Source organism: Papaver somniferum, chromosome 8 (assembly GCF_003573695.1).
Source record: "Papaver somniferum cultivar HN1 chromosome 8, ASM357369v1, whole genome shotgun sequence".
Lineage (NCBI taxonomy): Eukaryota > Viridiplantae > Streptophyta > Magnoliopsida > Ranunculales > Papaveraceae > Papaver > Papaver somniferum.
Genome location: NC_039365.1, coordinates 125865450 through 125891157, shown reverse-complemented (window position 1 = coordinate 125891157; position 25708 = coordinate 125865450). Strand labels below are relative to the sequence as shown.

The following is a 25708-nucleotide window of genomic DNA, read 5'->3' as shown; positions in this document are numbered from 1 at the left end:
CAAAGATGACGAAGACAATCTAAAAATGATAATTGAAGGTTATAAAGAGATCATTAACAGGTTGTCAAATTGCCCTGGTCAAGCTACTTCAGGTAAAAATAAAAACTATGCATCTTATTTTGATGATAGAAAATTTTATGATAACTTTTCACATCATAACCGTTTTTCCTCAAGATCTTAGAAAAAAAGAGCCAACCGTAATCTACAATCATTTGATGAGATCAAGGCTCATACTTGTGCTAATTAATCACAAGGTTGGAATCTCATTCACAAAAATCCTGGTTGAGTGAGATATTGTCACGTATATTGTGGCAATTTTTGTATTCTTATTAGTTGAGCTATCTTCTTATCGTCTATAGCTAAACTAGTGTCTGCAAACAATATTGCCTAAAAGTATTCATTTATCTAGTTTTACTTCTCTCTTTGGAATTCCTTTTGCCTGCTACACTTGTGCTCCAAATTTCTTCACCATGGTTATGGAATTTATTGAGCCATGTATGAGTTTCTCTTGTAGCAAATTTTTTTTTTTTTGGGTTATTCTTTGAGGCTCATGTTGTATTCGTATGTGTACACGGTAACCAGTACGGGTCAAAAATTTGTAAACCCTAAAAATTCCTTCCCTAAGAAATCCTTTAAGTACCCATCCTATTGAGTTGTAAATTTCACGTACACATACTCTAGGTTGTTTTCTGGGTTGTCAAGAATGTCTTCTTCTTCATCTTGCTATGGTGATTTTGCAAGAGGATTCCTTGATAAAGGTTTTGTTGTTGAGTCCAAGAAGAAAAGAACACTTGTAGATGAAGATCATCCTAATGTTTCATGTTATTTTGCCTATGTTTATGAGGATGCGGAAAAGGATGATATGATTTCTGCTGAAGTTGTTCATGACTTTCTTAAGTACTTTGGGGAAGCAAAACAACAGCTCGTTGATACTTTAAAAGGTCTTGATAAGTTGTAAACTAAAGGTTGTCTCTGACCTTGGTCTCATAAAACATCAAATCAATGATCTTCGCAAAGAGAATCATCTTTCCAATGATGCAGTGACAGTTGTTGATCACAAGTTTGAAGACTCTAAGACTCGTGAGGATCCTGAACCGTCCATATGATCTTAGTTCGTGTTCGGGCATACGCTGGAGTCTGTTTTTCTTTAGCTTGTTATTTTGTGTTGCCTAGTATGTCTTCCTTTTGGTTTAGTAAGAAGAATAACTAGTGCTTGAATAGCAATGATTGTGACTACACATAGCTATTATTTTTCATCTTCTTGTTATTTTTTAGATTTATTGATATAAAATTCTAAAAATATTTGGAGGATGATGTTTTTGCAGTATAAATCTTTATGATTTGATATATTGTAATTTTTTTATGGGATATGTATGTTTTCCTCCGTGAAATTGAAGGTCCCATATATTTTCAAAAGTAAAGTCGTTTGTAATCGGTATTCACGTACTGGTAAAATAATGAATAGACTTTTTCCAAATACAAAAGTTAAGCCTATATTGTCAAATATTTGATGTAATATAGGTTAAAATCTTTTGTTTTTCAAGGATTATGTCTATTAATGTCGTTATGCAAATAGTGATTGAAGATAGAATGAATCCTTGTGTATTCCTCAGTATTGATCATCCCTGATCCATATTTTTATGTATTACTATGAGGCTCTGTAATGTGTCTTATGTTGAGCACGATATACCAACGGCTTTATGATTATCCTTGTTGGTTGTTCCGTGAGATATGTTATGTCGTGCATATTGAACTAAATTAATCATCCTGTTTGGTTATCTAGTTATTGCTCCGTAAGACTTCTTATGTCGAGCAAATCAAATGACAATTAAATTGATTACTTTTGTGATTAGTTTGGTTGTGTATTCCGATTAGATTAATTATGGGTTCTCTTGTAATTAGTCTAGTTGAGTATTTTTGTGTCTCCATAAATTCTTTTATGTTGAGCACAATCAATTGAATTGATCACCTCGTGTGTTTTAATTTGATTGCGTATTCCGATTAAATTAATTATGGGTTTACTTGTGATTAATTTGATTGAGTTTTTGGATATAAAAAATCATTCTCATGGTTTTTGGTGTCCAATAAAATCCTTCTTTTATTTTGAAATTAAGGTCACTCTTGTTGTTCTTTCGGGAATGACATCAAATGGGGGAGAGTTCTTTTGAACTTGTGCTTAATTGCCATATATTTGTGGGGAGTGCGGTTGTGGAATATTAGAGGGGTTATCTTGTATCTTTAAACTCCTTGATGAATGTTATTAGCTTCGGCTATATGATTGCATCAATATTAAGTTGATATGTATTATTCTTTTGGTCATGAAATGTCTCTTACGGAAATTTCATTATGATCCCGTTCTTGTACCTTTGCCAATTTTGTTGACAAAAAGGGGGAGAATTAATATGTAGTTCATACTACAAATACATATGGTTTTCGGATCATTGTGTAAGGGGGAGTTGTTTCCATGTGAGATGGAATATTGACTAAGGAGGTGTGATCAGGCCGTGGATTCGACCATGGAATAGGAGCAATAATAGATCATTCTGGGAATTCATTGGTGAATGTCACGACATAATTAATCTATTACAGAAAGAATGTTAGCCAGTTAAGGCGTCACATCCATTCTGAATGGTGCATAGTCAGGGAGTCACGGTGTTGTTTATGACCTAAAGGCGTTGATGCTCTCAATATACGGAGAACCGTCTGAATCTATACACGGTCTCTCCACATAGTCAGGGAACAGTGAGTGTCACCGACGTCCTGAAGGCGTTCTTACTCTCAATCTACGGAGAACCTCCCAAATCGTTTCTTCTATGTGGAGGGGGGTCTCTCTCCTGCAGTCATGGAACTGTTAATCTGCATAGAGGGCATGATGAAATGCCAGGGATCAAATCGCTCAGCCAGTGGGGATTTTCGACAACATATTCATCAAGGCTTCGTAAAAAATCGTTGCATGCCTGAAAGTCGTGTCAAAAACATGCCTCATGATTTTACAGTTTTTCTCTTTGTTGAAAATCCACCATCAACAACAAGGATAAAGGATCTCTGAATATAATTGGATTTTTAGTTGCTGAGAGTCGAGTCAGTTTTGGTTGCTGAGAGTCGAGTAAGTTAAAGGATATTTTTGTCAAAAACGAGTTACTATTTAACTCATCTATGAATCAGTGAGTGAACTATGATTTTTCCACTTTCTTGATCCAAAAGCCTCCTCCCTATAACAAAAATGACTAGTTTTTACGCGCACGGGCCTATATTTTGTACAGACTACAGAGATATTGCGAAATGCTTGTTAAGAGAAAAAGAAAATTAAGAGATAAGTTTCAATTCAAGAAACATCAATTACAGTATTAGGGGAATGTTGAAATTTTGTCACTTCTTCAGTCACTTTTTTAGTTCTTTTAGTTTTCTCGTTTGATCACGTCTATTACAATATTATGATTTCTCATAAATCAATCCTATAGATTTTCCAGCTGATTTGATTAGAATTTATTCGTATTGATTTGATTTATTCCTAGACCTTATCTAAAACAGTTTTGAAAGAAGAAAATTTAATATTATGTGTCACTAATAGTTTGATTGTTGTACTCTGTTTGTGTTAACAGTAGAGATCTAGTGGTGGCTTGTGAGTGGTGCGGCTACGATGTGGTCGGGCCACATCATTTAAGTATGTGGCCCATCTTTAAAAAGTGACTCCTAGATTTTTTTTCTCCAAAACAGTTTCATTACCTAACTTTTTGTATTAACTTCCTACTTTTTCTCAAAAAGGTAAAGCAACTACGGGGATTTAGAGGGGGCAGGTTTTTAATTTGAGTACGTGTCAGAATATTAAGAGGGGCCACATACAAAATATATGTAGCCCGACCACATACAAAATATATGTGTCCCAACCACATCATAATCCGAGCGGCTTGTGAGCAAAGTAGTTAATATCGTGTATCGGTATCGTGTGGATCTGGTCCGATACACCTATACAAAAGATAACATCGGTTTTTATCGGTGATGCATCATCAAAACTAGAATTTTTAAATACTCGCAAATGTTTCAATTTAAAAAAATTGGTGCGATGTGATGTATTAATTATCACGATCAAAAGCTTTACAGTACAAATTCAATCCCATTCCACTTTCTATCTCGTACTTACTACTTTTATTTCAGATGACCATGTCATTGCTACTAACCTGAATTAATGATGTGGAAGATAAAAGCGTTAGCAATAATGATTCTCATTTAATAAATCTTTAGAAGAAAGAAAATGAGCAATAAAGAACCATAGTTGTTTCAAGGATAAGAAACTCATTAATAAAATGAAATAATTGAAAATTTGTTTACGGAATGGATTGAGTTTTCAAAGGTACAAAAAAATGATATTATTAAGATGAAGGGTATTATTTACATATTATGAGATCTATATAATTTATTCTTCCAAATTACCCTTACCGATATTGTCAGTGTATCGGTGAACCCGGTATATCGGTTTATACCGGCCAATATGAGCGGCTTTATCGTTCAATCCTTGTATCGCTGATATTTTAAATATCGTAAAGGTTTTTTCCGATACACGATAAAAAAATATAATAGCGGCCGATACAACCGATATTGACTACCTTGCTTGTGAGCAGTGGTGCAAGAAGTTCTTATTTTTCCTTTCAACAGTGGTGTTTTTGTTAGAGCACTGCTCGGTCGATCTCGCAAGGTTTTCTATCTCAAGCTTGTTTGTAAGGTTTAGTTGATCAAAACTATATACTTGATTTCTAGTCTACTTATACTATGTCTTGGATTAGGATAGAAGTGTAGTTGAGATTTAGACTTCACGACGTTCACCAATTGAAGAAGAAGATCTACCAAGGAGCTTAGAGAAACTTCATCAACAAAAGGTATGTGTAGACTAAAACTTATCTATCACTCAGAAGTATATTCTATTCTATCAACTATATAGACTTTTTCATTGTACACATTTGATATTTGAGCCGATTTTATCTCGCGTATCTATTTCTCGAAATATGTGTTGGAAGCTTTTTGCTTTAGCTATGTTCATCATATTATTGACGAGTTTAGTGGAGACAATTTATTTGTTGGAAACTAAATATTAAGTCAAAAGATGCTCATGTGAAAATTACCTTGAACATCTTACATGATTTGTGTAGTTGGATCTTTTCTGATGACTACACCCAAGTAAATCTAACGAATATAAAGCTACTAACATTCAAGATTTGAAGATAAACAAGATGTAAAGAACATAAAAGTAAATATGAACACAAGCATATAACGTGGTTCGGCCTTTGAGACCTACATCCACGGGAAATAAACTATCTATTTATTGATTAAGGTCTTATCCTTGAAAAAATTACAAATATCACTTAGACTTCTCACTCTTTCCTTCTCTAAATCTCTCTCCCGAATTCTTTGTAGAAAGACCATCTGAGATTACATAACATGTCCATTTCCTAATACATGGACTGGTATTTATAGACAGACTGGACTCGTGAAGGTGCGGTCCGATATCGCTGAGCTGGTGACGCTTTCATACATCTTATCATTACTCGGGAGATCCCAACATTATTTTCCTTCGTGGTTCCTTGCTCGACTCTCCTTCGAGTTTTCTCGCCTTGTCCATCACCGTGTTTCTCCTCCTTGGAGGGTATCGTACTGAACCTTCTTCGAGTTATATTGTTGATTGTTCTTCATCCAAGTCTCTGATACGATGTACTTTTGTCCACAGCTCTATCATGTCTCTTCTGATCATTCATTAAATGCACTGTTTCTCTTTTAGACTTGACCGTCTGAATGATTTGACTACTCCATACACGCGTCTCCCATGCGGTTGTGTAACAGATACTTTTAGAGCATAGCGTTGAACCCACCAAGCATTGGTATGTCAAGTTTGGTTGTCATATTTTAGTGAATCAAACCTCATGTAAAGAGTCGCTTGATTATGTACTAGAGACAACTTCGTATAGGTTAGATTAGAAAGTATAGGATTATGAGACATACAAGTATTACTCGAAGACTTGAAGAATGTGAAGAAGTAACAAGCTAAAATGACGACATCATCCTTCCTCTTGAGGTTAGTAATATTTTGACTTGAACTGTTTCATTCCTAATATATCTTTCAAGTTGTGTTATATTGAAAACATAACTACGAAGTTGTGAATAATTATACTCTAGTAGTAAGACATGATCACATGATCATAGTGTTAAGGAATTAGGATACGAAGTATATCGCTTATCTTTTGAAATTCGTATATAAGACATCGACATAATCGTATGAATGTGTCATACCCCGCGAATTCTGAGGCTAGAACCTAGTACAGAATCCGGTGATACAACTATCATAGGTCCATATTTTTCCTTTAAAAATAAGAATAATTTAAAACTACGAAGAAATTTCAATAAATATTTTAAACAATTAAAATCCTTACAAAACAATTTAAATGGTTACAATCCATAATTGAAAATAATTAAACAATACATATCGACAATGTTGAAATACTGATTCCCAAACTCCCGTGATAAATTATAATTTCTTTTCTTCAGCTACTGTCTCTGTATACTCTGTAGGGAGAGAGGGAAAAGGGGTGAGCAACCACAACCCAATAGGAATTTTCCAAAAATAATATAGTGCAGTGGAAAAACAAAACAAACAATGCATCAAGGGAAATATTAAGAAAGTACAATCTTTCAATTATTTACTGATTTTTATTTCGAACTTTTACTCAATCACACTTCAAATTTAAATAATTAACTTCTTAAATTATTTAGAACATTTTATTAAATTTTTTTCAACCAAATATCACTTAGGAATTTTATTATGTGAATTCCAAATTTGGAAACCTTTAAATATTTCTCACTTCGTTGTTTTAACTAGACTTTTCCAAAAAATCCTTAAATACTTTAGACTTACAATCACAGTCCACCGCGACCGGTAACGGAGCCACGCTTGGACTAGGGAGGAAGCACTGTAGTCTCCCTAGTTTCCGTAAACACAAATTAGTAGAGATATTCTTGTCAAATGGAATATTTGTCCCCCCCTAACTTTTCTAGTTTATAGGAAGCACCGTAGCAGATCTTACACATCCTAAAAATTACCTTCTGCGAAGCTTCCTTAATTAATATATGTACGAGATAACTAACAAAGATGCCAAAGAAATTACTTAAGAAGCTTGATACAATCTAAAGGAAGTTCTGGTTGGGATTTAGAACTAATAAGGGCATTAATCTTAGTCGCTACACCAAATTTGGTGTTTCACAACAGTAATTGGCAGTTGCAAAACGGGGTCGCAACAGTTATCTTTGTTACGAAAATAGATGTTGCAATAATTCACAACGGTTCATAAGCTGTTGCAAATAATTGGTCCAACAGTTTTAAGCTGTCGACAAAAGTCACTGTTGCGACTTAGATGATCGTAACAGTTTGCAACAGTTGCAAACTATGCTGAACAGTAGCGAAATTGGAGTTTCGCAACAGATTTCTGCAATTGCAAAGTTTTTGTAACAACAAAAAAATAGTCCTTCACAACCCAGGTCAACCAACACCAAAAAACAAAGGTATAGTAGTAACAAAATCAGGTTTTGACCTGCAACATTTCCCTGTAACAAAATCTGGTATCACATGTTCATTTGGACTCCAACTAATTCAATAAAACCATGACCTACCATGGTGAATTCCATCTATGTACACAGAAAGTAAGACGTCAAAATAATCATACCAAGGATTGTCATTTGGATATATCTATAAAATCAATATTACACTGAGGTAATTTTACAAAATGATTTTAAAGAAAAAGAACTCTCACGTTGAAATCCAAATACATAAAGCCTGTTTAGTTAAGAGGATGGTTCACCAGATATCTACAAAAAAGTAGTTTGATAATATGTCAGAACTCACAATTAATCTCATACAAAAGTGAACCAGAATTTCGCAAACAAGTCAAGTCTTACCGACGATGTTACTGTTGTATTAGAACATTCTTTGCGGCACCAGAATCTGTTGATGTTGTTGTGGTACTAGGAATTCATTGTTGTTTGCTGTACCTACAATGAAATGAAGCCTGTACCTACTGAAAATTATGAAAAAGGAAAATTTCAAAGAAATGAAGATGCCAATGACCATTTGATTAAGGCCATTCTACAATGAATTAAAAATCATAATATGAGAGACGAAGGTATAGCTGATAATATTTTAGGACTTGTAACATTTTAGGACTCAGTCCAGTCTCCCGCGATTTATATAAATGCTTAGATAGTTTTTATATGGCTTCCAGTTCACACCACCTAACCAAATATTTGATTATTAAAGTCTATGTTTAAATGTTCAACGTACCCTTAAATTAGCTATCAATCATTTTTGACTAAGAAGCTACCGGATTCTTTACAGATTTCTGCTCAGTTCATTTAACTTCTGTTGTCATAGACTTCAATCTCTTGTTTGAACTAACTAAGAAATTGCTAACTTGTTTGAACCAACTAAGATTTTTGGTTCTGATCAAAAAAAAAAAAAACTAAGATTTTTGGACTGTTGTGTGTCACTTAGCTATACACTTGATTCTGAAAAACCACTATACTGAGACAAGTGAAGTTGATGGATGTGTAATTTTGGTCTGTCATTCGAAAATTCTTAGACAGTTACACATGTAATGTAGGGACTGGTTTTTTACTAATTTTGACTTTTTCAATCCATACTGGGACTAGTGAAGTTGTTTGAAGATACGTCAAGCTTTTATGTTATTTATAAGAGGTGGGACGCACACAGTGTCTACAGTACAGATGCAAGATATGTCAGACATAAACTATTTGGTATCCATGCTTCCTTAAGGAAAAGACATGCACAAACACACTCCTTATGCAGGTATCAACATGCTATTTCACCAGGAAATTTTACACACTTGATTAACTTGGAACTCCTTCCATGACTTGAATCTGCTCCAACCTTTGCGATCCCATCAGGTATAAAAGCATTGTAGGCTGAATTAGCAGAAAAATTTCCACCAATCTCGATCATGGGTTCAATTTCTTCATTCCAACAATCATCTAAAGTGATAAGACCTGAATTGTACAACTGAAACAAAAGAACCTTCAGAAAAAGAATAACTTAAAACAGACCCTAAACGCCTATTGGTTTAAGAACAAGAGAACTCTTGTACAATAAAAAAGAACAGTTTTGCTCATGCCTCATATTTTTGCTGAAGGGTTGAGTCTTGTTAAGGAATGTCATGAAGTAAATGTTCAAGCAGTCATATCCAAGTATTTAGAGCATAGAATGGACAGTAAATCTCGGCTCTACTTATGAAGTTTCTATGATCCAAATGGAAGTGAACTAGTGAAGCATACTTCTGTTGCTGAATTAACTTGTGCGACCCGTGCAAATGTATGGTAATATGTATGTGTTAATCGTGCTGCTACTTAGGGTCATTAGATCCTGGACCTCCAAGTGTTCCGTTGTGAGAAAAAACAATGACAAGATAAAGTACAACTAAACCTAGTATATGTGAACTACAAAATAACAGATCCATCAAAGCTACTTTTGAAATATATGTACCAAGAGTTCGGTGCACTCCACAACATTTCAAGCATATAAATGCTCCAATATTTGCTGAAGAAAAAGAAATATAAATGCCCAATCATAAGAACTAGGAAAGGAAATGAATAAAAAATATTTCTTGCATATTCATTGAGAGGGTATGCATCGTTTGTCATATTCTTTATAGCAAAGGTTCTTAGATTCATTAGAGTTTTTCTTAACAAGGAGATCAGGTGATTATTAGTTTGCATCCCCTGTGACGTCCTCTTAACAATCAAAGTTCTGGGGCTATGGCACATACCTTGCATTCATTATACTATAGCTTCTCAGTCACTTCAAACAGAGTCTCTACGTTTTCATAAAGATTCTTTTCCTCCTCCAAGTCTACCTTAGAACACCTGTTGCCTCTGAGTTAATACTATTTAAGAAAAAAAAAAAAACATTGTATTAGCCACAACACTCTGTCGTATTGATTTATCCATCGGAACACATTACTTACAATGCCTTAAATGGATTCACTGGCTAATCGTACCTAGAATGCAACAAAAAATTAGAACACATTGTATTAACAACTATAAAGACCTTACTGTAAAAACCCCTGATTGTAAACCTTAAGCTCAACCAGTAAAAAATCACCAAATCCAAAACCCAACCCAAATTTCATAATCAATTGCCTAATCTAAAATCGAGTAAAAAAATCCCAGATTGAAAAATCCTAGTTCAAAATAGAGTTGAAAAAACACCATATAAGAACAAAAATTGAACATCTATACCAATAAAGAAAAGAAACAGAGTTAGGGTTACGGTTCCATAAAATATACCTTTAGAAGTTTCAGAAGTCTTCTTCTTGTTCATTGATTTTTCATCTGGAGAAAGAATAAGGAAAACCATTCGCAGAAATCTTCTATAAGCCCTAATTTGAGAAATTGAAATCAGAGAAAGTAATAATGTTTGTATACCTTATAAGTTGTTTCTCATCAAGTTGTTGAAGTGGTTCATTCAAAACCCTTTCAACACCAACCAAACTGAAGAAAAAAAAATTAATTTATCATTATCAGAAACCCTAAAACCCAAATCTAAGTATCAAAACAAAAATTGAATAGAACCCATACGTAAGTATTTTCATTATTCCAAGCAAACCTCGCGAAATAATGAAATCTTTCTAAGAACCTTAGATTTATTCATAGATAAGAGAAATCTTAAAACTATAGGTCTAAGAATTTCATTGTGATGGATCTATTTGAAGAAGAAGAGGACGCAAAACCTAATACTAATTCACAAGCGACTTATTATGATAGGAAAAGAACATCGAATCATAGAGAGTGAGGAAGATAAGAAGAGAACCAGAGAGGAAGAGAAACGAGAAAGAGAGGTAGGGAAGATAAGAGAAGTTAAGAAGTGGTCTCGGTAATGATAAAGCCCGAGTCAGTTTTGAAGCTGACTCCAAGAATCTGAATGGCCTGAAACCTAGTCAGATTGAAAGTGTGGGCAGCACACACGAGTCGCACCCGTACAACTCAATTTTGTTGCGAATCGCAACTGAAAATTCGCACAGGGCTAAGCTGTTGCGACTTTGAGTTGCTAATCCCTGAATATTGCTTGGCAAAACATGTGTTTATCTAAAGACTTTGGAGGACTAGTTTTTAGAAATTTAGAGATGATGAATCATGCTCAACTTGTTAAATGAGCTTGGAGAATATGTCACAACTCTGATCAGCTGCTTGGTCAACTTCTAAAAGTTAAATATCACAAGAATGAGGAATTTCTTCAAATACATGGTGAAAAGAGTAATTCTTCTTGGGTTTGAAAGGGCATATAATTAGGCATGTCCATAATTCAACAACATAGTTGTAAGGAAGTAAACAATGGCAAGTCAACCAGAATATGGACAGATAAGTGGATTATAGGGTTGGACCAAACAGTCGAGCCACTGCATCCTTCTCACTACCAGTTTGTCTTTGTCAATGAACTGATTTTAACAAATTTAGGAGAGTGGGATTTACAATTGCTCAGCATTCTCTTCTCCGCAGATAATGTTGAAAGAATTTTCAGAATGAGGCTCTCTTTGTCAGAAGAAGATATATTGAGGTGGTCTCCAGCAAAGGATGGGAATTTTTCGGTAAAATCTACATACAACAAATTGATGGAAAGAAGGGTACAACATCAAATTACGGTTTGTACTGTTCCCAAACAGATTTGGAAAGCGCTTTGGAAGATGCAATTACCACACAGAGTTAAGCTCTTCATCTGGAAGTTCCTTAAAAATGCAGTTCCTACAAGACAACAACTATCTCAGTTCAACTATTTGGAAGAACATCATTGCAGTATCTGCAACTTTGAGGAATCCTTGTTTCATCTTCTTCTCATTTGCAATCACTCCAAAGTTGTCTGGAGACTCCTCAACGTTGATATTGATCAAGTAATAACCAGGTGCCAGAATATTACACAGTGGATAATCTCATGGTTTACTGATGTAAGAAACATGACTGTTGAAGAGAACCCACACTGGATATCATTACACATGATCGACTGCTGGATTATTTGGAAGTAGAGATGCGATTGCGTATTTCAGGATAAATCTCTTAACCCCAATAATACTGTTGCTAGAATAAACCGTCACATATATCAAATTAGTTCTACTACTTCCAGCTTGAATAACTTAGTTGAAAATCCTAGAACTAGCTAGCTCAGGTGTCCATAGAGATGTTGATGCTTTTACTCTTTATGTTGATGCTTCCTTTGATTATTTAACTAATGATTGTGGCACCGGAATGGTGCTTTGTAATTCTGCAGATGCAGTCTTTGGCATCAAAGGATCTTATGCAACTAGAGTAAATAATCCAGAAACAGGAGAGTGCATGGCTATAATGGAAGCTCTAAGTTGGGTCAAAGAGAAAGGTGTTAAGAAGATTCAAATTGTCGCAGATGTGGAGAGTGTCATGAATTGAATCACAATGGAAGGTATTTTTGTTAGCTGGGAAAATAGGAAAATAATTAGAGACATCAAATCTATTTTTTTTTTATTTCACTTTTTGGTCTATTGTTCATGTTAAAAGAGATGGCAATTGTCTAGCTGATGCCATTTCTAAGAAAATAAGACGTGATAAACAATCTATCGAAGAGTTTTATAACTCTGCTCATTGTACTGATTCTATCCTAGAGAGGTGTATTGAGCCTTCTCATTTCTAAATAAAATTTTCAATTATCTAAAAAAAAAAGATAACTAACAAAGATCTTCTTGGGGGGTTCTGTTTTGCTTCTCTATTCTTTGTCGTTCATCATCATTGACCTTCATGCTCCTCATTTGTGTATCAATTGAACTCATTTCTTCAGGAAGTGGCCTCCTCCCTCGTTCTTCTGCTTGTGTCCTTACGTGAACGAGAGAAATTTGGTGTCGTACATGTTACTATTAGCTTCTCTAATCTGTTCAAAGCAGAGAACTTGAACAAAAACACGAGTGAGAGTCTCTCATTTTGTGTAACGTGCATACTAAGGATTCTATTTGATTGAGTAGATTAAAAATTTTACTTGGTGATAAAAATATCTAAAATTCTTTTTGCGGCCTTTGGCCGCAATACAGCGGGATGATATCATTCCTCATCCTATATATTTGTCCCCCGGCCCTAACTTTCTGGCTCCGCCACTGACCGTGCACACTATTTGAGTAGATGTGGCCCTGAACTCGGAAAATTCGATGACCCCAATCTTTATCCATAGATCGTAGCCTAAATCACAATCAACCTTTAGACAACCCCAATCTGGTGCACCTTACAAGCACAATAGCTATTGTGACCACACCCGTATTCATAGCTATATGGATACCTAATCTCATCAAACACATTTCAACACACACATATCTACTGCCAACCGGCGCTTCTTAGCCCCCGACCTCTTAACAAGTAGATTATCCAGTTTCATTATACACCGACCGACTAATATTTCTGGGACCAAAGATTATCATTATTTTCTCTTTATATAAATCTTTTACTTACAAACGGTATTTTTAAGTTCGTATTTAATGATTTCTGTTAACTCATAATCTTTAACTCATTCCATTTCTTAATGTATCGAAATTATTGTGTGTACAGATGCACCTTCTATCGACAGTTGCAGCTTAATCATTCAGTTAAAACCAAAATGTTGCGTTATGGTTTGCGTTATGGTTAATAGCTTCCGTTAACAGTGATGACAAGCTTTTGTGAAGTTTTTGTCTTGTTAAGAGCAGCTCACTTATTTTATATTCAGCCATTAAGTTCTATAGTCATAATTGCATGCGAACAAAATCAAACAGGACAAATAATTTTGTTCAGAAGAATATAAGAATCCGATTAACGCCAATCAAGATACAAAACTAGTTGAGCAATTGGTTCGTGCATGTGGAGCCAAATTTTCTTTTCTATAACTAAAAGATGCAGTACACTTTTCTAAATCAAATCCAAAACAAAGTTTTGAAGGTACATCATGGGGTGAACGGCACTAGGGAGTTAGTACGAGATACGATAAATTTGTTTCCTTTAACGTTCCAAATTTTAGCAAATCAACACACATAAGATGATAAGATGGTGTTTGAGCACAAAGCAAGTAGCCATGAGGCCCATGACCGAAAACACCCAACATAATAAAATTAGTAAGTTAGCACACTATAAACGAAAATTCTACTTTTTCTTATGCCCCAGAGTCCTATATCTTTTCTACTTTGTTAATGGAAGAAAATTCTATATCTCTATGATATAAAATAGGATGGGTTTTTAAGTCTTGGACGGTCAGATAATATTTTAAGAGAGAAATGTTGCATCCGACCATCCAATCTCATTCTAGCCAAAGACATCCGACAGATGTAACAATTGTAACTTCTTTTCATTATGAACATACATTAATTAGATTCCTCTCATCATTATGATCTTAAAAAAACATTAAATGTGACAAAATGATAAATGAAGACCATCATTTATATTTCTTGGAGTTAAAAACATGTATAGTTAATATTATTGTCTGTAATAAATTAATCACCCTTCATCAACCTTTAAAGAAAAATAACATTAAAACCTTCATCAATAATTTAAAAATAAATATATTTGGAACGCTAAAAATATGCATAGTAGATATTATTGTCGGTAATAAATTAATCACCCTTCACCAACCTTTAAAGAAAAATAAGATTGAAACCTTTATCAATATTTTAAAAATAAATAAATTTGGAACCAGTTAGATATGATAAGGCACCATGAAGAAATATTTTGAAAAACGATGTGCACGTTGTTGAGTCCAATAGAGTCTAATGTTGATCAATGGTGTATACTAACAGTAATTTTGAAATAAACGTGCAAAAAATTTATAGTTGATTATCTTTTTTCGTTGCAATGTCGAATATTTATTTGAAAAACATCATGTATTTAATACTTGATGGAAACTTTCGAGGAATTATTTGGTTTCATAATGCTGAACAAGCATCCTAAAATTGGAACGCGCGATTGGGGGATAGAAAAAACAATTGGCGGATATGCATTACTTCCCCCAACCAAATGGGTCTGCTAAGGGGTGGTTTTGGGGGGGGGGGAAATATTAAAATACCCTTCCCTCAAAATAAAAATCAAAAAACTTAAAATCAAAAAACAAAATCATATCCCCCATTTCCATCTTCACCTCTTATTAATCTGTTTTAGGATTAGGGGATTTGTTATTCCCCACTCCCTTTCCTCCCTTTCAAATTCTCTTCTCCTTCTCTGTCGGCTCCTCATTTTGAAAACAATTTTTTTTTTTTACATTCGGAAGTGGTGAAGACCATGCCATTAGTGATGAAGACCATGCCGGAAGAGATGAAGACCATGCCGGTATAGATGAAAACCATGGCGGAAGTGATGAAGACCATGCCGGTAGTGATGAAGACCATGCCGGTAGTGATGAAGACCATGTCAGAAATATTTTTTTTACATCGTCGGAAGTGATGAAGACCATGCCGGAAGTGATGAAGACCATGCCGGAATTGGTGAAGACCATGCCGGAAAATGGTGTCGAGCATGCTTGGTAACCAACATTCAATGTCGTAACTAAGTGTCGGCATGCTCGATAGAAACCTATCAATGCCGGTAGTCAAGTGAAATAACAATTGAAGTTTCCCGGATACTTTACATTATGTGCCGACAGAGATATTTAAGCAAAATACTATGCCAGTAGCAGTACCGGCATGCTCGAGAATTAACTAACTGTGCCGGAAGACTGATTAAAACCAGGAAAAAAAAATCAAAATAGAGGGACTACGCCCCCCCCAGACCCCTGCATAGCGGGCTTGAATTTCTAAATGGCGGATAAGCTCGGTGCCGGCATGGACGTGGTATGAATATCATGCCGGTATGGCTGCTTCCGGCATGGTATTCATACCACGTCCATGTAGGCACCGAGCATTTTCAGCTACAAAAATGGTGGATTCAAAGAACGAAAAATCAAATTTTCAACCTTTTAGCAACAATTTTCTCTTCACAATCATCCTCCATTTTCACAACTCCCCTCTCGAATTTTCTTTCCCTCCTTCTACTCTCACCCCACTCACCCAAACACAAAAACACACACTAATCATTTATCAAAAATCTTAAGATTTTATTAATTATTATTAATCACTAATCCTGGTTAGTGAGGATAGATTAGGAATTACCTAAAATACTTAGATAAGGGGTGACCCTGATTTGATATTTGGATTCCGTTTTTGTCCTTTTCCTATATCCCCAATTGTTTTTTTATCCCCCAATCGCGTATTCTAAAATTGACGAATTCATATTATAACCAAATGGTTTTGTTAGTACTAAAATTCAAAAAAAAAAAAATCTATGTTCTGGATTTTTACCTGTACAATAAAACCAAAATCGAATGGAGTTTTTTTTTTAAATCTCTATATTAAATGAAACCACAAATTCTGTCATTATCAAAACTACAGACATGCTCTTTAAATGGACGAGGAAACATATGGTAGTTTTTTATCTGCAAGTGCACCACCAGTAATTTAGAAGATTCGGGTGATTTAACAAACACTTATACATTTATCACATATCAGATCAAAGCAAGGCCTTTACGACGGGGTTTATTTATAAAAATAACCCGTGAGCTTAGGACAGTCAGATAACGTCGCATCCGACCATCCTGGTCTCACTCCAACCATAGATATCTGACGAATGTAAGATTTGTAGCCTCCTTCCAGTACAGATATATGCATTGATGACCCTCATAATTAGTTCCTCACTAATTATGTTACAACAAAACAACAAAGTGTAGTTCATCACTAATTTGTCGGTTGTTCACTAATTAAAAGAATTAATATAGCAACAAAACAACAAAGTGAAAAATTAATTGTTACAACTATTTAAAACTAATATTATTACACTCATATTTTATCATCTAAAAAAAATATTTTGACTCGTATCTTTTTAAAATAAGAAACAATAAACCTTCATCAATCAATATAACGTTTGATAATTGTTGCAAGAAAACCATGAACTTAGATTAATTTTTGTCATGTCGTGCCGTTACGACACGGATTATTTCTAGAGAGAGGTTTTTGAGCTTGGACGGATGGATAACATTTTGAGAGACAAACGTTCCATCCGATCATCCCAATCTCATCTCACTTAAAGACATCCGACGAATATGAGAGTTGTAACCTATTTTGTTATGAATTTTAATTGGTTGTTTCTGAAAACGCGGGGTACCAAAACAGGTTCCCTCATAATTATGGTCATAAACTTCATATTATGAATGTACATTGATTGGATTTCTTCATTTGAATAAAATAAATGCAATATGAATTTCTTTTAAGAGTATTCTTTATGTCTTTACAATTATAAACACAATAAAATTTCGTATTAGTATTTTTACAAAAATGAGGTAAACTTTGTCAATCAAGTAGAAGTGAGAAAAAATAAAATACTTTGGTACGATCTTTTCTTCTTATCATATTGCACCCTCCCTCATTTTCTATGTTTGTAAGAAGAAACCAGAGGTGGATCAAAAAATTATTTTTCAAGATAAAATTAATAACACGTAAGAATTTTTTATCAAATAAATTCACATTTTTTATATTTAGTAAAATGAATTGGTATTAAAATGCAAAGGGTTGTTAAATGGATTGATCATATAATCTTAAAGATATTGTATAATAATCCGAGTTTGATCGAGCTTATGCTGTTTTAGTTTTGGTCATCAAAAATAAAATAATATAACACGATAAAACAATTTGAATAGCAAGATTTAATTTCAGTAATTGCACTTAAATCAACTGATTATAGACCAACTTTAAAAATTATTTATATCAAATTTCCGGGTTCATAAGTTTTAATACGTGTCGAAGTACTCTTTTTCAATATGTTTTTATTAAATATTTACTATAACTCTATGTTAGCCTCATGTCGTGCCGTTACGGCACGAGTTATTTCTAGTAATTCTATATAATGCAGTTTATAATAGGAGAAACTCGTACATCGTATATATCAAAAGATAACGATGATGATGCAAATAAAATCCATGCCAAAATAATTTAGTTTTTAGTATTACGTAGAAATCCCTACTTCAAAACGCAAAAAACCATGTATAGTGACTATACTCAATTAATGGCAAGAGAATCGTAATTAACTCCATGTGGTGCCTCGTCCAAAAATTCATACACTTGGTCTTTGAGTAATTAGGGTATGAAAAGTAGTTTAGGAAAAGAAAGATGATCGCTTAGTGCTCTTTAGGGTTTTTGTTCACATGAATACGCTAAGGAAAGGAAGAGATGAGTCCGCTATATCTCAATCTACATGAAAACATTAAGATTGAAAAAAAAACCTTATGGTGTGCATGACATCGCAGAGTAAAAACCCTAGCACCCCGTTCGGTCGCGAAAATTAAAATCGTAGGAATTTAATTATGGGGTAATTCAATTCTTAGAATTGGATTCCAAGAAATTTTATTCCAATCCAAAAAAATTATGTTTGGTTGAGGTAATTCAGTTACCTTTGTTTTTATCCTGGAACCCAATTCCATTACATCATTGGACCAATACAATGTAAATCTATCATTTTGGAGGAAATTGGATTCCTAGAAATTAAAATTGCTAATTACATAGAGTTCATTTGCCCCGTTCGGTTCAAGAAATTGGATTCCAAGGAATACAATTCCTTCAAACGAATGGGATGTAAGAATAATTATAAATTTACAACAGAGAAAGATTACGGTCGGGTCAAAGGCCCGGGGACAAGTACCTGCTGTTTGGTACATTAATGTTTCTATTCGTTTAATATAAGACCAAGCCCAAAAACCCTTAAAATGCATGGCTAGACTAATCACTGACCAAATGTCAGCTTAAATAGATTTGTTTGAGAAAATGTTTTTGTAATATAGATTTCTTTTAGTTATATTATTACTTTCTTCTTTTATCTATTATTCTATTTAAGTTTTACTTCGAAAATACACCATAAAATGTGTACCAATCTCTAAGAGAGTCGGTTTTGGCGTAAGCGCAATTCAAAACTACGGATTATAACAGAATGTTATTGTGATTATGTGTATGAATAAAGGTGAAGATTTCGTCCTAGGAAACAATGTTCACATTTGCTTAAAGGAAGTACATTCATGAACTTGTTTTATGAATGGAAAGGGAAATTGCTAGGCTTATTGGTATTGTTATTCATTGCATATCTTTGGATTACCAATATGTGTAAGTTAGTAGAACCGATCATAACTTGTTATGTATCTTGGTAAATATAATCGCAGTGCCTAACTTATGTATTGATATGACTTTTATTAGTGTAACCGACCCTAAGTAATCACCTAAGATGGTACGATTGATATTTGTAATTGGTGTGACCGATCACAAAAGAGTTGTGTAATCGATCCTTGTAATTAGCGTAACCGGTCCTAGTAATTGGTGTAACCGATCCTGGTAATTGGCGTAACTGATCCTAGTGACTTGTGTAATCGATCACAAGTAATACCATGAGAATATGGTAACCGGTCCTGGTAATTGATGTCAGCAGTCCCAGTAACCATGTTAAGGTAGAACCGATCCTTGTGTTTGGTAAAACCGTAAACCCATGATTAGTGAATTGATATTTGATCAATCACATAGTTATCTTGGAATACAGATGAACCAATTCTAAACTTGTTTGAAAGTGTGGTACAATCGATTCCAAGATTGTAAATATGAAAGAGGATTTACAAACAAAAGATGTCGACATACTTTGAACATGATTAGTAACTCTTATCTTTTATTGTTCAAAGGTATTCCTTAATAACTCAAGGAGATCCTGGGCCGAAATAAATTAAGAATCTTTTAATTAAGGTTGTTAGGAGTATAAGCTTTTAATTACCAGCAATTAAATGCATATCTCTAGAGAATAAAAATTGGTAATGTGCATTTACTAATTGAAGATTTTATAGTGAGATTTCAGAAATATTGGACAAGCATTTCCAGGAATTATGAAAACCAATTTGAGCATTTGTTGCATATGTTAAGAATAATTTGGTTTTGGAAATTCCTTGGTGTCCAAACATCCTTGGTCTATAAATATCCAAGTTTTCATTTCGAGCAAACTATCTTAAGAGCCGGGCAAACTTCATCTTCTTGTTGTTTCTGTTGGAGCCGTCTATCCGGAGAGGAAAGTACCCTAATACTGGGATAGATACAAGAGATTGTTGGCGAGCTTTCCAAACCATCAAATACCACCGCAACTCATTATCACACACTTTTATGAGGGTTTACTACCACATGAGAGACACTTGATTGATGCGGATAGCAGTGGTGCATTGGCTAATAAAACTATCAAGGAAGCTACTAGTTTGATTGAGAGCATGGCTGCAAACACTCAACAATTCTACACTCGAGATTCTTCGATAGTCAGAAGAGTTAGCGAGATGGGAGATTCTTCACACGTGGAGCAACGAATGAGTAATATGGAAAAATGGTACAACGTATAGCATCTGTAGTTGTTCCTTCATATGGAGAGAATGCCGAGGTAAATGCTATATTTCCTAATCAGAGGCCAAGGTATGATCCCTGCTCTAATACTTATAATCCTGGTTGGAAAGTGAAAAAGCGGGGGTATAACAACCACACCCAATATTTCTCTTAGAAATCTGTATGGACAAACTCCAGTATACTTTCTATAGAATCAACTAGACAGTCAAACTCAATCTAGATAAAAAGTACATCAAAGAGTTTATATCTCAATCTCTCGATTTGATCTATACTCAAGAAAAATAGAAATATGCGAGTCTTTATCAAATACTAGAGAGATAACTTGGATGGTGCCAAAGACCAATATCCAAGTTTCAATCAATTTAAATCAACAACCAAAAGGTCGGATATTCTAATTGATTGAACAACGTACAACCTGTGATATTTCAATTATAAAGACAAACAATATAATGTGGAATAAAAATAACACAGACACCAGAACTTTGTTAACGAGGAAACCGAAAATACAAAAAAACACCTGGAGCCAGTCCAGATTGAGCACACATTGTATTAAGCCGCTACAGACACTAGCCTACTACAAACTTTCGGTCTGGACTGTAGTTGAACCCCAATCAATCTCACACTGATCCAAGGTACAGTTGTATTCCTTACGTCTCTGATTCCATCAGGATACTACGTACTTGATTCCCTTAGCTCATCTCACCCAAAACTAAGAGTTGCTACGACCCAAAGTCGAAGACTTGATAAACAAACCTGTATCACACAGAAAAGTCTATAGATTGAATAAATCTGTCTCCTACAGAGATACCCAAGAGTTTTTGTTCCGTCTGTTGATAAATCAAGGTGAACATGAACCAATTGATAACCCGTACTTATATTCCCGAAGAACATCCTAGAATTATCAATCACCTCACAATAATCTTAATCGACGCGGCGAAAGAAGATATTGTGGAATCACAAATGATGAGAAGAAGATGTTTGTGATTACTTTTATATCTCGCCTTTCGCAGATATCAATCTCAAGCCAATTATTACAATTGCACTTGTACGATAGAATATGCAAGATCAGATCACACAACTGCAAAGAAGTAGTATCGGTCTGGCCTCACTATCCCAATGAAGTCTTTAAGTCGTTAACCCGGTTTGAGAAAAGAAAACCAGAGGTTACAGGAGAATCGACTCTAGATTACAACTGTTATCACACGTAAGGTGTGGGGATTAGTTTTCCCAGTTGCTAGAGTTCTCCTTTATATATTCTTTCAAATCAGGGTTTGCAATCAATGTTATCTTAGTAACAAAGCATTCAATATGCATCGTTGGATGAAAACCTGATTAGATTCAAGCTATATCTTTCAACCGTTAGATCGAAAACTTAGCTTGTTACACACAAATGACATGAACGTTTTAGGTTTGTGTAACCGTACCCGAACTGGTACATTTGTTGGTTCAACAATAGTTAACCAAATGGTTAGCCATATGAGCATTTCATGTTGATAGACGCATTTATGTGTCTAATATGTCTCTATTGTATGTATTGTTAGTGCTCAATTTTGGATTTATTGTGTTCTTTTATGTCTTTGTAGGCACCTTTGGAAAATAAACATTTTTGGCGAAATCAGCTCGAAAAGCAGTGTTTTACACCCCGAAGAAAATTACGAAAGGCACCCCAGAAATGCACCGGAAACGTCCCAGAAATGTACCGGAGGATCCCAGAAAAATTACCATTTCCACCCCAAAATTACTATTTCCACCCAAATTACTATTCGCACCCCAGCACTCTGGATAAGGGGCACCTTCTTCAACAATTTGAATTTGTGTTTTGGCGGGAAATGAAGTTTTCAACTGGCAGAATTGTGATCGTCAAAATGAATGGGTTAGAGTGCGATTCAATCGCTCAAACTTGGTAGGAAGTTATGATTTAGCCTAAGGAAGATAGTTTGGGTGTCCAATTTGATCGGAATTGGCTGGAAATATCGATTTGATTCTCGAGCTCAAAACAGAGCTACACGGACTGAACACACCCTGTACACGCTGTTGTGTGTGTTTTGGCTATGCATGGAAGTGATTAAGGGACGTTCGACGACTTACTAGGCGTGGGAGAGCTGAATTGGAGTGTGCAGAACCAATTCTAACGTGTGACAGAGTTAATTTTGGAAATTATCGTTACTATTGGCAGCGGAGAATAATCGGATTAAATGGAGAATATACGCAAGTAATGTTGGGATTTTTGGTCCTAAAACACTATAAATAGGCTCTTTGAGTCTACTAGAGAGGCTGTCGAGAGTTGGGAGGAGAAGAGAGGAAGCTGCAGAGGAAGAATCACGAATTCTCTCTGCTGCTGCTGCTGTTCGTAATGAAGATGAAGAACGGACCAACAGAAGCAGTCGTTTATAAACAGTGAAACGACTCGCGAACGTGGGTCGTAGGTGTGGGTCTTAGAGATACAGCAACAATAGCACTTCTTCTGTGTCGTTCATTTTGAACGCTTTATGTGGGTCGCACATCCACTGTTTTATTATTTCATCTTCATTTTCATCCTTGTAAAAACCCTTTGAGCAATAAATAAATACTTTGAGCGTGTTTTTATCATGATGAGCTAAACCCAACACTGGGACGACGGAGGAGGTCGAGTTTCATCCATGTGGTAATTTCATTAATTCTTTTATTTACTTTTTGCACTAATTTTAATTGAATTAAAATTTTAAATTAATTACTTGTGATTTCATTTGATGGAGTATGCTTAGTCCTAGGGATTTTTGATATGCCATGCTTAAGAAATACAAGTAATATTTTATAAAATCTATCTTGGCAATAAACTAGAGTTAATATTTGTTTTGTTTTGAACTATAATCGCCTAGAATTAAATTCTGAACCACTTGAAAATGAAAAATGGACGAATCTTTAGTCCCAGTACTCTTGCCCATATTGTTAATATTTTTTGTATATATTTTTTTATTTTTAAATCTTTACAAGTCCGAGCAACGAACCTTTACTACCACTTTCAAAACTACAACAAAATGGCGCCGCCGACGCAGACTTGTATATAGATTTATTTTTATTTTTTTAGGTTTATTTTTTTTTTATTATTTGTTCTTTTTTACTTTGTCTTTTTTTTTCTTTGATTTACAGGTTCGAAGTGGAGCACTAAGGACTTGGAGAGGAAAAAGCTTAAAGTGAAAAGCGAAAAGAGAAGAAAAAAGGACAATTTTAGGATTTAATTTTTAATTTTTTTAGAGTGTGTGAGGAAAACTGTAATTTTAATTTTTTTTATTTATTTTGGACTTTGGACTTTAAACAATTGGACTTTATTTTTTTTTAACCCTACGGAAGGGTATTATTAAAAAAAAATAATTATATAAACTGTGTGCAGGGAAGGACGGCGATTACTATATCGTCTCGGCCCCTCGGGTTCGTACATGACATAGGAGTCGTGGCCCGAGTCGACTTCAACGGTTCATCCCCTGTCTGGTACGGGAGGTAAGTCCATCGAAACACTCGCGAATCTCATGTAAGCGAGTTATTGTATTCCTTAAGGTGATTCATTGATTGAGGACGAATTTGGACTATTTTTAAATTCCTAGTAAAGGGCAAGGCCTGGCCAATACAAGATAAGGGTTCGGATTTCATCACCGCTCCCTTCTTGCCCGCCTTAGGAAAACGAAACCTAACGCGAACCCAAGTTTAAAATTTGGAATAGAACGAGACCGATAGGGTAACGAGCTTAATAGGAATCTCGTTCGAAAAATATTGGTTGCTCTTTAAGCACACTCCAAAGTTCATGATGGTTTCTGTGAGTTGAATGCGTGACTGCGCCGCCTTGTGATATCGGTGAGGCCTTGGGTATCAAAGCTCCACTGAGCTTCCCTTGCAATTAAGAATGTCGAACTGGTATGATAGAAGCCAATACAATGAGTATCGACCTGAATTTGAATATGGACATCATCCTTTTTATGACCATGTTGGGAATAGTGGTTGGGAACGCCATCCTTTGGAAGGATATGGGTCATACACTGGTGAGCTCAATTACTATCCACACATGCATCAGTCTTACGAGCAAGAAGATTATAGTACTAGTTCTTCGTCTCTAGAGGATACAATCAAACTATTGAAAACTAGTCCCTATTATGATCCTTCTGAGCCTGTTCTTCCTCTAGAAGAGTCTCTCAAACAATTAACTGAGAATACAAATAGGTTTGTGTTAGAAATGAATAAACAAAATGCACCCATGAGTGAACCTTCTATACGCGATACCATAAGGAATTCATGTGAGTCGTCCCAAAATCTTTTGTTAGAGACCAGAATATAACTTCTCTAAAAGATCTAAATTTCCAAAATAGTGTTTCCAATTTTACCCTTGATGTAAATAGTGAATATTTGCCTAATTTGGAGGACGAGGTTAGAATAAAAGACACTACTTATTTAGATAAGGTTCAATCATCTTCGTACTATGATGATGAGGATAGCAGTAATGAAGAATCAGAAATATGTAGGCATAGTGATCAAGAGTCTAGTAATCCAATTGAGCTGTATAGTGATTATATTATTTCTAGTTCAAATCCAAATAATTTTTATGATTATTCACATATTCAAAAGGACGAGGATTTGATTAGGGATACCACCGTTTTAGACGATGTAGATTTTCCTTTTGATTACGAAGCCGATAGTGGTTTAGAGGAACGGGTTCATTTCGAAAATACTGTTTTAGAGTCTAACGACTTAGAAACAATAGTCTTGGAAGAAGAAGATAGACCCGTAGAGATGAGTAAAGATGCACTACCTGATAATAACTTAGAAGAATCTCTTGAATATTTTAAGGACTCTGAAGATACGGAAATTCAAGAAATAATTAGAGGTCTATCTAGAGACACTGAAAACTCTAAGTTTTGGGGTGATTATCACTTCCCTAGTGCCTTACCTTTAACTCTCAGAAAGTACCTACACTTAGGACTTGATATCTGTTCCTCGACCATTTTACAAGATTACCTTCATACTCGTTTTCCCGAGCCTAATGATGTCCATGAAGGAGTTCAGTCGTTAGAAACCCATCCTCTGGTTGATGTGGTCTGCCCAGGCTATGATCCCCAGATTGACTTTGTTTTCCCACCAAATAGTTTTCTTCCAACTGTGGGAACGTTTATATTCCAAATGTGTCGAATATTAAGTTGTGAGACTAGACCTAAATGCCTTAGGAAATTAGAATCGACACATTTGCTTAAGAATGACCACTACTCTCACTGTGGTCAATTATG

At 34.9% G+C, this 25708-nt stretch overlaps 1 long non-coding RNA gene across 1 annotated transcript; it reads right to left on the bottom strand.

Moving 5' to 3' along the window:
• Window positions 1-8693: 8693 nt before the first annotated feature.
• Window positions 8694-10893, bottom strand: LOC113302942. The gene is made up of 5 exons (XR_003337213.1): window positions 10630-10893; window positions 10477-10542; window positions 10339-10383; window positions 9819-9935; window positions 8694-9055 (listed from the first exon to the last, which is right to left on the bottom strand). It is a non-coding gene; the product is annotated as an uncharacterized LOC113302942 (long non-coding RNA).
• Window positions 10894-25708: the final 14815 nt, after the last annotated feature.